At 43.5% G+C, this 16042-nt stretch overlaps 1 protein-coding gene across 4 annotated transcripts in view; it reads right to left on the bottom strand.

Moving 5' to 3' along the window:
- The window catches only part of LOC140492234 (dihydropyrimidinase-related protein 3-like), a 240286-nt gene that overhangs the window by 107461 nt on the left and 116783 nt on the right, over positions 1-16042 (bottom strand). The window lies entirely within an intron of this gene.

Below are 16042 nucleotides of genomic sequence, written 5' to 3' on the forward strand. Positions count from 1 at the left end.
CAGCATCAGGGGCCAGGGTTGGATTCCCTATTTGTGTGGAGTTTGCACATTTTCCCTCTGTCTGCATGGGAAACCCTATGCATTTCCTCCAGATGCTCCAGTTTCCTCCCACAGTCCAAAGACGTGCAGGTTAGGGTGGATTGGTCATGCTAAATTGCGGTCAGTGTCCAAGGATATGCAGGCTAGGTAAGTTAGCCATGAGAAATGTGGGGTTACAGGGGTAGGATAGGGAAGTGGTTCTGGGTGGGATAGCCTTCAGAGGGTTGGTGCGGACTTGATGGGCCAGATGGCCTGCTTCTACACTACAGATTCATTCAATCTATTCTGCATTCCTGGTTCAATTGTTCGGACATAGTTTGCAACCCAATGTCATAATATTCAAGAGGGAAAGGCCATCTTTCCCAACAATGTTATTCCTTTAAGACATTTTGATCCTAACTTTTCATCTCTTGTGTTAAAATAAGACCATCAAATGTAGGAGTAGAATTAGGCCATTCTGCCCATCGAGTCTGCTTCGCCATTCGATCATGCTGTTTCTCAAACCCATTCTTCTGACTTCTGCCTGTAACCCTTGATCCTCTCACTGATCAAGAACCTATCTACCTCAGTCTTAAACACACTCAATAACTTGGCTTCCACAGCCTTCTGCAGCAATGAGTTCCACAGATACACCATCCTCTGGCTGAAGAAATTCTTCCTTATCACAGTTCTTAAGCATTGTCCTTTCACTCGAAGGCAGTGTCCCTGGGCCTTTGTCTCTTCCACTCATGGAAACATCTTCTGCATGTTCACTCTATCGAGGCCTCTCGGTGTTCTGCAAGTTTCAATCAATTCCCCCCTCATCCTTCCAAATGCTTGAGTACAGACCCCAGAGTCCTCAACCACTCCTCATACAGCAAGCCCTTCATCCTCAGGATCGTTTTTGTAAACCTCCTCTGGACCCCAATATTACACAATAGTGAAACTTGCACCAAGTAAATTTTTTGATAACTCCACCAACGAAGTCCCTCAATTTTTCCAACCTAATGTGGCACGGTGCCTCAGTGGTTAGCAATGATGCCTCACAGCAGCAGTAACCCGGGTTTGACTCCAGCCTCGGGCATTTATCCATGTGGAGTTTGCACGTTCTCCTAGTGTCTGCTTGGGTTTGCTCCGGTTTCCTCCCACAATCCAAAGAGGTACAGGTTAGGGTGGATTGGCCATGCTAAATTGCCCACAATGCCTGGTAATGTGCAGGGTAGGTGGGTCAGCCATGGAAAATGCAAGGTTTATAGGGTAGGGAGGTGGATCTGGGTAGGATGACCTTTGGAGGGTCCAGTATGGACTCAATGGGCTGTACGATCTGCTTCCACCCTGTAGGGATTCTAATTTTCAATTCTCCATTTGCTGAGACCACGAGAGAGAATTAGGAATTCGCAAGGGGCAATGGTTTTTTTCATGAAATTTTCTTGATAAGTGTTCTTTTGATCAGTCTGTCAATAAATCTTACGATTTTTAACCCAATAAAACAACAGACTGAACATCAGTGGCAGGGTGCCTGAGAATTGCGAATGAGCAACAATTTGGAACAGTGGAGGCAGGATCCTCAAGCCATGGAAAGTCACACCTTTGCTGTAAATCATTTTGGCTGATTCCATCTGTCCTGTCACAGGGGCAGCAGTGTTTTGAACATTTTTTTGTAACTTGCACTTTAAAAATCACAGCTTCCAACATCAGTCTCACAAATCCAAACACTGAACAAACCAACTTTCACAGATTGGTTCTTCTCGTGGTTACTGGCTGGGTCTCTGAATAATCTTTATCTCCACGGGAAAGAATGAACTCTTAAGAAAGAAAAAAAAAAGTGTCTCACCTTTAAAGAATGGAGCCAAACCATCCACGTTTCAGAAAAGAAACTCAACTGGGTGCACCCAATGGTCACACATCTGGGTCTAGTGTGTTACAATTTATGGAGGAAGTCAAAGTTGCTGTGGTAACTCACATATTGTAGTCTGGAGCTATGAATAGTGCTGGCAGAGATTCCAAAGCTCCTTCAACACTTAGTGGACCAGGAATCCCTCCCACTCTCACTGCCTGTCATTGCTACATGCTGGAAGGATTGGCAGGTTGATGCTTTAACCTAGAGCTTCTGATTGAGGCTGAACCACTGCTCGCCACACCACCATATCCCTTGAGATCTAGTGTGTAACTTGTAATTCAGTTCAAATTTTACAAATAAGTGACTGGTCTGTTTCCGGTTTAACAGAAGCAAGAATTATTTCAGCACTATTCTTAAAACAAATTTAACAATATATTTCCAAAGACTGAAGGGTGTGCTAGGGGAATGGGATTGCTCTATATAATAAGAACTCTTATTTGAATAGTGCCTTTGATGTTATCAAAACTCAAAGTCTTTCACGGGTGTGCTCTTAAAGCAGAGCAGCAGACGGTAGGACTGGTGACTAACTACTTATAAAAAATAATGTTGCCACAGTCCTGCTGTAGCACAGGGCTGTTCTCTCATGAAAGAGAGATGACTGATGGTGGTTTATCCTGAGGGTCACCACATCACAGGTAAGGGAAGAGCTCACGGAAACCTCAGCCAGTGAAGGAACTGAACCCACACTGCCGTCATCACAAGCCACCCATTCAGCCAACTGAGCTAACCAACACCTTTGTTTAAGAAACAAAAAAGTGAGTTTTGAACAACATTATGAAAGGAGGAAAGGGTGCACAGTGGGAGAAGATAGTTTGAGAATTCCAGAGTTTAGGACTTAAGACAATTCCAGTCATGGTCACTAACAATGCAAGGTCAAAAATCACACAACACCTGGTTATAATCCAATGGGTTTATTTGAAAAGCGAGTTTTCAGGTGCTAATGAGAGAGCAAGAACTTAGACACAGAATTAGACACAGGTCTTAGTCTCTCACTAGCACCTGACAAAGGAGCAGTGCTCCAAAAGCTTGCTATTTCAAATAAACCCATCGGACTATAACCCGGTATCGTGTGACTTTTGACCTTGTCCAACCCAGTCCCACATTGGCACCTCCTCATCAGGACTAACAATGGAGTGAGGGAAGCACAGGAGAGTGGAGTCGAGATCCTAGCCCGATCTCCATTTACTGAATTTCACCCAAATCCACAAGTGTTATTCTGTTCACAGAAGCCCCACAGTGTGGAAGTAGGCCTTTCGGCCTATCGATTCCACACCCCCGAAGAGCATCCAACCCAATCCTGTCACCCTGTTAAATGGGAAACAGGGAAATAAAATTCCATGAGCCACTTCAAGGATAACCCAAGTACGTGGGCCAACTACAGGGTGCTATGTCAACGGAATGAATGTAGTTGAGCATCTCAAAAATGTTATTGAAGACTGTCACACAATTACTGATATAAACGATAAGGATGGTGATCAGAGATTTCATGTCTCAATCCTACTCTTGGTGAGGGACCGTCATCTTGCTGAATCAAATCACTATCGAACGCGACACAAGAATGCAGACTCAAGGTCACACAATGATCGGTGGTGTCACATTCTTTCATCAGCGAAAGTTTTAACAGCTTATGTGACCAATGCAGTCTTTGCAATATTTGGTTCTCAATGCAAAGGATTTTTTTTTTGCCCATCATACTCTGTACTCACAAATCCATCTTTATAAACACTTTCAGATGTTTGCCTGCAGGAAATAAAGTCAGAAAGCTCTCTCTCTCTCTCTCTCTCTCTCTGTCAGGGCCCTTAGGTTTCCAACAGAGGAGAGAGAGGAACTGGGACTGAAAGTGGATAATTCTTTGCATGTGAATGGAACTCCTTGCTGTACTGTCACAATTTACAAACAAAAAAGTTATTTACTTACATTTTTGTGTTCCCACCTCATTTGCTTCACTGTGTCTCACTTGTTTGTGAAAATTGTACACATCTAAACCCCTCACTTATTGTTGCAGATCTACTGAAACATTTTTTTGTGAAATCAAGGCCCCAGTGTTAAGTGAATTAAATGGAAAACAGTGGATGCTGGAAGTTGGCATCAAATTGCTAGAGAAACTCAGCAAGTCACACAGCATCAACAGAGAGTCATAGGGTGTACAGCACGGAAACAGACCCTTTGGTCCAACTTGTCCATGCCAACCAGATATCCTAAACTAATCCAGTCCCATTTGCCTGCATTTGCCCCAAATCCCTCGAAACCCTCCCTATTCATATACCCATACAGAAGCCTTTTAAATGTTGTAATTGTACCAGCCTCCACCACTTCCTCTGGCACCTCATTCCATACACACACCACCATCTGTGAGAAAAAGTTGCCCCTTAGGTCCCAAATATATCTTTCCCCTCTCACCCTAAACCAATGCCCTCTAGTTCAGGACTCCCACAAGCCCCGAAAAAGACCTTGTCTATTTACCCTATCCATGCCCCTCATGATTTTATAAACCTGTATAAGGTCACCCCTCAGCCTCCGACACGCCAGGGAAAATAGTCCCCAGCCCTTTCAGACTCTCCATACAGCTCAAACCCTCCAACCCGGGCAACAGCCTTGCAAATCTTTTCTGAACCCTTTCTGGGTTAACATTTCAATCCCAGTGACCCTTCTTCAGACCGGTTTCTCTCTCCACAGATTGCTGCCAGACCTGCAAAGTAACTCTTGCTTCTGTCCCCAATTTCAGAGGCTATGGATGAGTCACTGAGGGAGTTCGACCTGGCAATCGTGAGACAATACATCCACCAACCAATTACCTGCTGAGATGGCCTTGTCAGTTTGACAATTGGGGAGGGGGCTAGCTCATTTAGCTGGACAGCTGGTTTGCGATGCCAACTATGTGGCTTCAATTTATAGCTTCGCAGAGTCACCATGAAGAGCACCTTCGTGACCTTGCCTGAGGTGTGCTGACCTTCAGATTACAATCGCCACTCATTCTCTCTCACGAGATGGCAGCCAGACAGTCCTTCCTTCACATTCCCTCTTTGTGCAATCTCCTGTGCAACATTAGCTGCCAGGTTTCACACATCAACAACCATGGCAATATTTCTCAAGTACTTCATGTGCGGTCTGGCGTTTTCAGACAACTTGAGGTCATGAAGTTATTTAAATCCCAGTTACTTTCTCTTTTCTTTCAACGCAGTCACATTTCATTCCTGTCACACACAGTCCTCTGCTAAAGATCACCAGAGCGAGAGGCCATCACGCACAACACCCCACACATCAGCAACAAAATGGCAATGTTTCTTAAAAGGCTACACTGCTCTCCTGACATTCCCCTCAAAGCCAGCCCTTAGACACCGCTGGAAATTTGACTGTTTTGTGCTGTCACACCCCAGAGGGAGTAAATTTCTCTCCTGAATTGCAACCCGTGAGAGTCTGTTCCTGTTGGACCGTTCATTACACAATGCTGTATCAGCTCCAACCAGGATGTGAACTCTGTCAATCAGGCTTGAATCATAGAATCCCTACAGTGTGGAAAAAGGCCCTTCAGCCCAACAAGTCCACATCGTAACTCTGAAGCGTAATCCACACAGTCCATTCCCCTACCCTGTTACTCTTAACTTTACCCCTGATGCACCACAGGCAATTTAGCATGGCCAATTCACCCTAACCTGCGCATCTTTGGATTGTGGGTGGAAACCAGAGCACACCCGGTGAGAATGTGCAAACTCCACACAGACAATTGCCCGAGATGGGAATAAAACCCAAGTCCCTGGTGCTGTGAGGCAGCAGTGCTAACCACTGAGCCACTGTGCTGCCCAAAGGCACACAGTTATCTCTGACTAGTCACTCTTTTAGGGCTGTGAGACTCAGCAGTTTAGCTGGGGTGTGCACACACTCTGGAGACATGTCGGTTGTTGGTGGAGTCGAGCTGGAGAGGCCAGAATACAGTGTGATTAACCCTTTTCTCATTGTACTTGGGGGCTGGTCGGAAAACACTTACAACAGTTCTTCAGCCCTGCGTACTTTGGAAAAAAGTACACTTTCAATCCCTTAAACCAGTGAGTTAAATCTGGCTGAATTCAAATCTTTGCAGCTGTACTCAAGGTCACAAGCCAAACTGGACTCACACCCAGCCACGCTGTCACATTTATTAAATAACAGATGTGGAGTACGGTGTCCAAATCTGGTTGCTCAGTTATAAAAGGATATTATCCAGCCAGAGAGATTTCAGAAAAGGTGTTCCTGAATGTTGCCAGGTATGCAAGGTTTGAGTTATAAGGACAGGCTGGGATTTTTTCCACTGGAGTGTAGGTGGTTGAGAGGTGAACTTATATAAGTTTACAAAATAATGAGGGGGTACCGAGAGAGTTATTGGTCATTGTCTTTTCTCTAAAATGGGGGATTTCAAGACTAAGAGGCACATTTTTAAGGTGAGAGGAGAGAGATTTTAAAAAGACATGACAGGCAATTTTTTTTTTTTTACACGGGGTGGGGGGGCGGTGGTTCGCACGTGGAATGAACTTCCTGAGGAAGTGGTGGATGTGGGTACAATTACAAAATTTAAAAGATATTTGGATAAGGACACGAATAGGAAAGGTTTGGAGGGATATGGGCCAGGAGCAGGCAGGTGGGATGAGTTTACTTTGAGATTATATTCAGCATGGACTGGTTGGACTGAATGGTCTGTTTCTATGCTGTATGACTCGATGACAGACTTGTCACTTTCTCTGAGCATTTCTGGCATATTGCTCAGGTCACCCCATACTATAAATTTAACTGGAGGCTGCGTCTGTGTTCAGTGTGGATCATATAAAAGGCCAGTATCAATCAAGGATCAGAAAATAGAGCAAGTCACCACTTAGATAACAAATGAGCCAACGTTGGTTTGTACTGAGTCTTTCATGAATTCAGCAAGTTCAACCCACATCATCACAGTCATTGAAGTACAATCTGAATCACACAGAATGAGGGCTTTGTGCTGGCAATATAGTGGTTAGTTCACCAAAACAGAAGGGAGGAACATGACCACATAAACTGCCTCTGTGAGAAATACTGGCTGCAGCTCCCTCACAATAACATCACAGTCTCTTTCACATCCATTTGAGAAGATAGTTGAACCCTCATTTTAAATGTCTATCCGAAAGCACCAGTGTCACAGAAATATAGAAAATAGGAGGAGTCGGCCATCCGGCCCTTTGAGCCTGCTCCACCATTCAATACATTGATCACTGACCACCCAACTCAATGCCCTGCTCCCGCCTTTGCTCCATACCCTTTCATTCCTTCAGACCTAAAGTCTACATCCAAGTCCTCCTTGAAGGCATTCAATATTTTGGCAGAGAATCCCACAGGGTGAAGAAATTCTACTCAACTCACTACCAATTGGCTTAGTTATGAAGGTGTAGAAGTGTACTGTACCTTTAAGAGAGTGAATGCCTTAGAGAGGCGCACAGTGCTGGAGAATTTACATCATCATAACATTTGGTCCAGCAGCTAGGGATAACTGGTTGCCTGGATACAAAAACAAATTTGAACGTGACCTGTTTAAATTATACCCCAAAAAAGACCAAACTCCAATCAAGTTTGAATTGAGTATATTGACAATATTAAAGCCAATGACACAATCTGATGCATTGGGGTATAAGACCGGGGAAAATTGAACAGTTGAGGGAGAACTACCAAAAGACCAACAGTTGGAGACTGCTCGTCAACACTGTCTGAGAGGTACCTGCCTAGAGAAGGAATTTGCACAGAGAACGATATTGACACCAACCTGGACAGCATATCTACATAAAGAAGATTCAACAGCTGGCTGGTTTTGAAATTTGAATTTTTCGGTAAATCTTACTCAGGGGTTTTATAGGACTACAATTATAGAAAGGAAAGTAAAAGATAGGTTAGAGGAAGGAGTTGTAAGTAGTTGTTAGTTAATTATTCTCTGTCATACTTTCAAGTTGTTAATTTTTACTTTAAATAGTTCTTGGCCGCTTGAATTTTCATAGATTACTGCATGCGATAAATCTTTTCTGTGTTGCTGGCTTAAATTAAACAGGAGGGTTTACCCCATGTTGTAATACTATCCCGCATCCTTAAACTGTGACCCCTACTTCTGGACTCCCCAGTCATCAGGAGAATCCTCCCTATCTAGTCCTGTTCACTGTTCAGCCTCCGACTGAGGGAGCTGATACCCCAACCAGCACCACCAGAGGAACTGGTCCTCCAGGTCAAGTGAAGTAACAAACAAACTGATAATTTTCAACTTTTCAATCAATCTATTTGGATTCTGCCAGGTACTTATTATAATCTCAATGGCTAGGACAGCTTTGATTCATCCCTGCCACCACAATAGCTCAGTGGTTAGCACTGCTGTCTCACAGCACCAACGATCCAGGTTCGGTTCCACCCTCGAGTGACTGTGTGGACTTTGCACATTCTCCCAATATCCAAGTGGGCTTCCGCTAAGAGTTCTGGTCCTCTCCCACAGTCCAAAGATGTGTAGGTTAGGTGGATTGGCCATGTCAAATTGCCTCATAGGGTGTCCAGGGATATGCAGGCTAGCTGGGTTAACTATGGGAAGTGTTGGGTTACAGGGATGGAGGGTCACGGGGGTGTTCTGTCTGGCAGGGGGAATACTCTTCAGTATTGACTCGTTGGGCCGAATGGCCTGCTTCCACACTGTAGGCATTCTATGATTCTTCTATGATACCCCCTCTCCATGCTGTATCAATGTATTCCTAGACCATACAAATAATTTACAATAGGTTACACCTCAATGATGAGTCACAGTGTAATTGAGTATTCTATACAACGACTGGGCAGCAATGAAAAGGAAGCCACTGTTTTCCAAGTGGCTCGAAGGAACCTATAAAGACATCTGGATGGGGACATGAATAGAAAGAGTTTAGAGTGATGTTGGCAAATGCGACTGGATCAGTTTAGGATATCTGGTCAGCATGGATGAGGTGGACAGAAGGGCCTGTTTCCAACCTGTGACAATATGACTGCAGTGTGGGTTTTGCTCAATTTTAACTTCATTCTTGGGGAGCCCTAACTCACAGCCTGCATCTTGGCAGGACTCTCATCAATCCCTCTCCAAAAGACCATAAAATGACTATCAGTGCGGGAACTCCAGATGTCATTGCGAGCTCTGTTCTATAATGTCAAATATGAAGGATCATTGTTCGTAGAAGGAGTTTTCCTCTACATCAAACAAATGTTTTTCCACTCAATGCTGGATGTTGACACTGGATGTAGAGATTCCCATTCCTCATCTTCTGCAGCCCTCAAGAAAGTCCAACCAGAATTCTTTTCCCCCACCCAGCCCTCAAGAAAGCTACACAGCCTTTGATCTTCAGAATAGTCAGGAGGTGATGGTAGAATCTAATATCACATTTGGCTCAACTTGCAACACTTCCACTTGCAGTCAGATTGTTATGATTGAATCCCTTGTGGCAACATGAGAGAAACAGAGGATTCTTCTGTTGTCCAGGCCAACAGACCTTTTGTAGCTAATTGTCTAACGACCGCTTGTGGGATCTTTCTGTGTGCATTCTGACTGCTGCATCGACCTGCATAACAAATGCTGCACTCCGAAATAACTCCTTCCATGAATCCCTGAGGATGTTGCTAAACAACATAGCAAATACGGTTTTATTCTTAAAAAATCTGAGCAACCAACTTTAAGTCTAACTAAATGGGACCCAAATTTAATCCAATTGTCAAATGACATTTGGGTTCAAATGTTAAATTGAAATGCTTCCCCACTTTTTTTTCCTTTCCTTATAAACATTTTGGAAACAGAAACAACTTCTGGGTAAAATAGGTTTCATCTTGAGACCAATTCTAAATACATATAGTCAGACCAGATATCCTAAATTAATCTAGTCCCATTTTCCAGCACTTAGCCCATATCCATCTAAACCGTTCCTATCCATCTACCCATCCAGATGCCTTTTAAATGCTGTAATTGTACCAGCCTCCACCACTTCCTCTGGCAGCTCACTCCATACACAATCACCCTGTGAGAAAAAGTTGCCCCTTGGGTCCCTTTTATATCTTTTGCTTCTCACCCTAAACCTATGCCCTCTGGTCCTGGACTTCCCACCACATGAAAAGACCTTGTCTACTTACCCTATCCATGCCCCTCATGATTTTACAAACCTCTATAAGGTCACCCCCTCAGCCTCTGATGCTCCAGGAAAAACTGCCTCAGTCTATTCAGCCTTTCCATGTAGCTCAGACCCTCCAATCCTGGCAATATGCTTGTAAATCTTTTCTGAACCCTGTCAAGTTTCACAACATCCTTTCCATAGCAGGGAGACCAGAATTGCATACAGTCTTCCAAAGGTGGCCTAATCAATGTCCTGTACAGCCACAACATGAACTCCCAACTCTTATACTCAATGCATTGACCAATAAAGGCAAGCATTCCAAATGCCTTCTTCACTATCCTATCTCCGTGCGGCTCCACTTTCAAGGAACTATGAACTTGCACGCCAAGGTCCCTTTGTTCAGCAACTCTCCAGGACCTTACCATTAAGTGTATAAGCCCTGCCCTGATTTGCTTTTCCAAAATGCAGCACCTCACATTTATCTAAATTAAACCCCATCTGCCACTCCTCAGCCCATTGGCCCATCTGGTCAAGATCCTGTTGTACTCAGAGGTAATCTTCTTTGCTGTTCACAACTCCAATTTTGGTGTCATCTGCAAACTTACTAACTAAACCTCTTCGGTTCACATCCAAATCATATGACAAAAAGCAGTGGACCTAACATCAATTCTTGTGGCACTCCACTGGTCACAGGCCTCCAGTCTGAAATGCAACCCTCCACCACCACCCTCTGTCTTCTACCTTCGAGCCAGTTCTGTATCCAAATATTGAAGCTTCCTTGGAAGTTTGAACTATCCTGCACTTATGTATTGGCAGTACCTCTTGATTCTGCACATAAATCTACCAGGAAGAACTGTCAAAAGCAGAAGTAATCCATCTGTGGGCATTCAAAATCCAATCCCCAAATAATCATGGCTCCAAACTACAAAGGGTTAATCTACTGTGAATTATGCAGCCCTCGTACTTTCGCATCTTGCACAAATTTTTGTGACATTTCCACTGGCAGCGCTTTCAGATTCTTGGAGCCAGGTTCTGAACATCCTCCCTATAAATGCCTCTGTCTCACTCTCTCTTTAAGAAACTTCAAATCTGTATGGAATGAGCTGCCATAGGAAATGGTCGAGGCTGAGACAACTGCAACATTTATGAGGCATCTGGATGGGTATGTGAATAGGGATATGGGCCAAGTGCTGGCAAATAGGACTAGATTGGGTTAGGGTATCTGGTCAGCATGGACGGGTTAGACTGAAGGGTCTGTTTTCGTGCTGTACATCTCTATGACTCTTCTGAAATAAAGTATTTGATCACCAGTAGGAACATCTGTACATGGCTCATTATCAATTGCTCCTGTAAAATGCCTTGGGAAGTTTTAATCTATCAATCAACAACAGAAATGCTCTTGTTAAAACAGGATGGTAAAAGAAATAGCCTACTTGATCACAAATTAGAGTGGGACAGGGGCTATTTGCACAGCACATAACATCAACTCGCTCATCCATCAAGCACAATTCAAACAAAAACACGCCACATGATTTGCACAAAACCAATGCGATTTCTCCAAGTTGGCAGCAAACTTAGTCCTGTGCAGGCCAATATGCTGCAGACAATAACAAATCTTTAGTACTTACTGAGGAATTCTGCACAACAGAAAAGAGAAAAACCATGACTGTGTCCTTTGGAATTGTTCCCTACAAAAGGTAAATCAAGAAAGAATGAACTTGCACTTGCAAAAGGCCTTTCATCATCTCCAGATTATCTTGAAGTGCTTCAAAGCCAATAAATTATTTTGTGAGGTGTCATCACCGTGCAATGTAGAGGAAACGGTTTATGTAGTCTGTGTATTTTGGCGTCTGTACAACTGCGAGATCCCTCTCCCTCTACATCAGATACCGATGCCACAAGCTTCACTCATCACCAGCCCTATCTCTGGGTGATTTCATTTCAATTTCTTACTGGAATAATGAACAAGAATGCACAACCCGTTGCCATGTGAAGTTCTCACAACACATACCATGGGTGCATTTAAAGAATAACTTAGCTCATAAGAAAGGAATCAAAAAGTATGAAAGGAGTTGGTTTGTATACAACATAATCACCAGCACAGACCAAATGGCTGGTTTGCACTTCGCTTGCTATATTCATAAACTCTCCTATGTCTTTACCTCCCCCTTCCATGTCAAGATCCTTTTTAATACACCATTCCTTCCTAAATTCTTCTTTTGGCTTTGAGCTTTGATTGCACACTGGGACAAGGGTGGAGATTGCATTCAGGACTCTCTTTATTTTAGAAATGGTAAAATCGAAGCAACTCGCTGTTGTGTCGTTTCTTTGACCATGTCGCTTCTCTTCCCATCTTCAGTAACCTTCCCAGAACCTGCCACTGGGTTGTGAATGGAGTCAACTCCTTCCCTGACCTTTCCCCAGTTCCTGCTTGGTGTCTGACCTACTGTGAAGTGCCTGGAGACATTTCACCACATGGGGACCCTACACAGGAGCTTAGCTTTTCCAAGTGTTTCTTAAAAGCACATCACCAGGGCGAGTTCATGCATACTTACCACAGACAGAGAAAGTTTTCAAAGTGCCCCATATAGATCACACATATTCTTGATGAAACACATATTCCCTGTGCCCGAAACATCAATTCCCCTGCTCCTCAGATGCCAACCTGTTGTGCTTTTCCAGCACTACACTCTCAACCTATCCATATCGCACACCTGTACTGGGATCAGGCCCATGAACTCACTCATATCTTGTTTCCTTAATTGTGCCTGAAATTCCATTTTACTTCTAATTGCCAAAAGAAAAACTGATCTTTTTCACTTTGTCTTCTCTGATTGTAAATTCTGTGCTTTTTCTTACCTATCTGCTTCCGCTTTAGTGTCTGCATCTGCTCAATGTCTTCATCCTCCAGCTCTCTTGCCAATCAATCAAACTCCTTTGTAAGTCAGGCCACACAATTCCCGGTCTTAACCTTCTTCCTGCATGTACTGCTTCCAGGATAAGGTCACCGTGTCACGTGGATCAGTTTTGTTTAAATCCAAGAAATTTACAATTGGATCAACTGGAAAAGGATCAAGCTTCTTAAAATTATTTTCTGAAAACATCTTTAAAAAGAATACTACAGGTAGGATGCTGTGAAATTTGAAATGGATCAGAAAAGATTTCCAAGGATGTTGCCAGGGTTGGTGGGTTTGAGCTACAGGGAGAGGCTGAATAGGCTGGGGCTGTTTTCCCTGGAACGTCAGAGGCTGAGGGGTGACCTTATAGAGGTTTATAAAATCACTTCAGTGAGGGACCTGGATAGGGTAAATAGACAAGGCTCACAGCCTCATTCCTGATGAAAAGCTTTTGCCTGAAACGTTGATTTTCCTGCTCCTCGGATGCTGCCTGACCGCTGTGCTTTTCCAGCATCACGCTACTCTCAAATAGGCACAGTCTTTGCCCTGGAGTGAGCGAGTCCAGAATTAGAGGGCATAGGTTTAGGGTGAGAGAGGTGAGATTTAAAAGGGACCTAAGGGGCAACGTTTTCACACAGAGGGTGGTATGTGTATGGGATGAGCTGCCAGAGGAAGTGGTGGAGGCTGGTACAATTGCAACATTTAAAAGGCATCTGGATGGTATATGAATAGGAAAAGTTTAGAGGCATACAGGCCAAATGCTGGCAAATGGGACTAGATTAATTTAGGATATCTAGTTGGCATGGATGGGTTGTTTCCTGTGCTGTGTCTCCAGTTAAAGATTCCATAAATATCTAACAAAAGATCACACATATTTCCCTATTGTACAGCGACCAAGTCAAATATTACCACATCTACATCTTTGCAACAGCCAGAATAAAACGATAACACAACATTGCCACTGGTAATCCCTCATACTGGAACTTGGAATTAAAAAGACTCTCGCAAATAAAGATTTGTACCGCTGCAGGGTTGCGAGACCAATTAGATCACCGCCCAACATTGAGAAGGACAATGTAAATTGTTTCTTTATAATCATTGGCATCCATTCAACTTGAGTATACGGAGTTAACTCCTGTATTTATGTCACACCATCTGAGTCCCACAGCCTTTGAATAGAATCAAAGTTCCTGTTCTTCCAGGATTGCATTTGGAATTAGCTGAGTTTATTCAGTGTACACACGGTGAACTAGCCTTCTGAAACTGGAATTAAACTAATCAGCAGCATGAAAGCGTGGAGAAATCACACTTCTCAATGTATTTATCACAATATGATCAAACAGTTTCATGATTAACCGTATGTCAAGTGCAAGACAACACTGACATGGGGTAAAGGGCAACATCTAGCGGTGCTGTTACAAGTGTGGCAGAAACAAAAACTAGAAAGAGCTTACCATTGCATTTTGCTAAACCAGCTGCTGACTGGGATAACCAACATTCATTCACCAGCACCAACATACACCGTTGTTAGTACAAAACAAAACAAACCCACAACCTCACTGAAGTGATTGTAATTGAGGTTGGCCTAGTGGACAATGAGTTCTCGGATTGGACCACAGGTTAACAGCCCCAATCAGGGAGCCCTGGCTGACAGATATTCATGTGAAGCACCTGGAACAGAAGTGTCAGGGGTTCTGTTCACTCTGAGAGCTGGCTCAAGGTCAAGGACTCTCCGTGTATAAATGACTCCACATGACTTGGTGATGGGATACCAGCCTCTGTGGAGTTATTTCAAGACTCTCATCAATTAGTTAAAATTCAAACTTGTGGCCATTTCCAAAGGATTTTAGACAGATCCTAAAATAGAAACCCCAAACGTTAACCAACTCGAGACCCTCAAACTGCACTTCCACAACTTCAAGGCCAAGCCTCTTCAGCTCAGACAAAGTAATGGGCTGGTGATTGCATGAAACTGGGAAATTCTAGAGCATTCTAAAAACACAGGTTTCCACAACATAGGACTGTGTTCGAAAGCAGTTTGGAAACTGCCATCTTATCCTCATGAAGCAAGCTCCATGAGACGTTGTTTACAAAGACTGCCTCATCTTACATCATCTATCAGTAGACCCGACTCTAATAAGGTCCAAATGCCTTTAGGAAGTAGTGGAAGACCATTTCTGATTAGATTAAAGTAAATTAATCAGCAGCACTAACGCAGTTTGAGAGGTCACACTTGTTAATCCATTTGTCACAATGTGATTAGTCAGAAAAATAACTATCAGTTTCACGATAACCGGAATCCAAGTTCAAAACATGTGACATAGGAAAAAGGCAATATCTAGACGGTCCAATTGGAAGTGGGGTAATCCCAAATCCAAGTCCATCCACAAAATTAAGGTCCATTTATTTCATCAACTTACCTCTTGCACCCTTCAATAGGCCTTCTTGAAGTTGGCAATGTCGTTGTGCTTGGATAAAGTTAAAAATCACCTGACACCAGGTTATAGTCCAACAGGTTTATTTGCACGTGCAAGCTTTCGGAGTTACCTAATGAAGGGGCAGCGCTCAGAAAGCTAGTGATTCCAAATAAACCTGTTGGACTATAACCTGGTGCTGTGTGATTTTTAACTTTGCCCACCCCAGTCCAACACTGGCATCTCTACATTGTGCTTGGAATTATACGCTAGTGGAACATTCCTCATCACCAACATTTTGTATTGAGGAAAGTTACATCTTTCACCACATACACATCGCATCCATTCCGAGCTTGAACCTACAACCCCAGTTTGTCCCAGAGCAGGCACTCAGACTGAAATCTTCTCTGGGATTCAGTGTGTCTATTCCATACTGGATTTTAATTACCTTTCCCCTCGAACACCCTTCAATCCCCTGATAGATCTAACCACATAACTCAGGTGGTCAGTCCCCTCTTTGTACTCCCCCCCAAGGCCAGGATATCCCAGCAGCTCGATGATGGCCCGTTCTGCACACAATACTCACCGTGAAGACAAGAAAAGTTGTGCTTTATGCACCAGAGCCCTCATTTATTCTTGCAATTCATTCCTGATTATTATCACTTACTTCTAAGTGATGAGCAAAGAATTATAGAATCCCAACACCGTGGGGCAGCA

This window comes from Chiloscyllium punctatum, chromosome 20 (assembly GCF_047496795.1).
Source record: "Chiloscyllium punctatum isolate Juve2018m chromosome 20, sChiPun1.3, whole genome shotgun sequence".
In the NCBI taxonomy this organism is placed as follows: Eukaryota; Metazoa; Chordata; class Chondrichthyes; order Orectolobiformes; family Hemiscylliidae; genus Chiloscyllium; species Chiloscyllium punctatum.